At 32.9% G+C, this 1,652-nt stretch overlaps 1 long non-coding RNA gene across 1 annotated transcript; it reads left to right on the top strand.

Moving 5' to 3' along the window:
- The first annotated feature begins 217 nt into the window (after positions 1–217).
- Positions 218–410, top strand: LOC109585202 (uncharacterized). The gene is made up of 2 exons (XR_002186379.1): positions 218–263; positions 317–410. It is a non-coding gene; the product is annotated as an uncharacterized LOC109585202 (long non-coding RNA).
- Positions 411–1,652: the final 1,242 nt, after the last annotated feature.

Raw genomic sequence — 1,652 nt, 5'->3', positions numbered from 1 at the left:
GGATGAGATACAAAGTATAAGATACTGTAACTGTATGAGACCTTGTTTAATATTATGTACTGATTATAGGTAATGAATAATGAGTGTGTTGCAGAGGAGATTAAACTAGCTGATGGAGAGGAACAAGAACTGAGGACTTTATTTGATTATAAAGAAGGTGTGATAGTTGATCTATTACTCAATTACTGATGTTACTTATACTAATGGTATAGGATCAATAATTGAACAAGATAAAGAACTGAATATCATCAAAAAAAGAAAAGGTATAGTTAGTGAATGATGAAGATATTTTATTAATGTATTTTTACTTGTATAGAGTATATTGAAAGGAGACTAGAGACACCAGGTATAGTACTAACTTAAAGCATGTATTAAAGTAATGTGGAGTTGATAATCATTTGAACAATCAGTACAATTATCTTATAAATTAAAATTCTCATTGTGTCATTACTGTAGAGTCTAAACTGAAGGTGGAAAAAGTGAGGATACTAAAGGCTACTAATAAAATATTCAAATCAAAGAAATCAGAGACTCAGTATTTCCGAACCTCTCTCCTAATGAAAGCAGGTACTGAGTCTACTGGTATAATGTGTCTATACTACCTCATGACAGGAAGAGAGGAGGCATTAGTGGAGTATAAGAAAGAGATTGAGTTACTACAAGAAAATATATCAATAACTAGTGTACAACTGCTGATGAGTGAAAAGGGAAATATTGAGAGTATGTGATATGTTAGTAATTAAATCATTAACTGATTGATATATTGTATAGAGAAGGATCAGTGTACACAATCACTGGATACACCAACAGCAGAATCTATTTACACAGCACGTATTGACTATCATGCACTATGGAGTGATGAAATATCATTCAGTGAGAGAGAGCAGCTGAAGATATATGACAAAAGAGGTGGTGATCATCAGTGGAAAGGAAGATCCTTGGTGTCTGGTGATGAGGGATTCATTCCTAGTAGTTGTGTTTACTCAATGTTGGAGTCACTTCAATTGTTAGAGTTTATACTGTCAGTGGAAGAAGTGTCCCTTCCTATTCTACAGAAGATAAGGAATGATTCATCTAGTAATGATGAGAAAGCTTCTCTTTTCTTGGAGACTATTAATGATGATCCTATTATGATATCTGCACTGAGACAAGACAAGAAACAACATGATAAAGGTAATATTTGTGATTATTGTGACAGTCAGTATAATTATTGATGAACATGTAATGTCATGTGTACATGCATACTTGTGTATGTAGCATGTACAATGTACATGTAATTTTATACATTATATTCCTGTCCCTACATATGTACACATTACATGTGTGTATGTATGTACATATGTATTGTGTGTGTGTATTTGTTTATTGGTTGTAGTGACAACTAGCAAGTTGTGTGTGTTTGTATATACACATGATGTGAATATGTGTATTATTATGTACATACATGTATATAAGTATAATCCTTTGGTTTATATTAGGAGTCACTGGGAGAGTGAACTGGGACAGTGACAGTGTATCCCTTGACTATCCATCTCCAGTTCAGTGTAATGAAGTGATTAGTAATATTAATAATAATCATAAGGAGATTGACCTCCGCTACTCATCTACTAATAGTACAGTATCTCTACTATCATCAACTAAACTGCATACAC

Source organism: Amphimedon queenslandica, unplaced genomic scaffold (assembly GCF_000090795.2).
Source record: "Amphimedon queenslandica unplaced genomic scaffold, v1.1 AMPQUscaffold_13104, whole genome shotgun sequence".
Lineage (NCBI taxonomy): Eukaryota > Metazoa > Porifera > Demospongiae > Haplosclerida > Niphatidae > Amphimedon > Amphimedon queenslandica.
The sequence above is the reverse complement of the archived record's forward strand: the minus strand, read 5'-3'. Positions and strand labels throughout refer to the sequence as shown.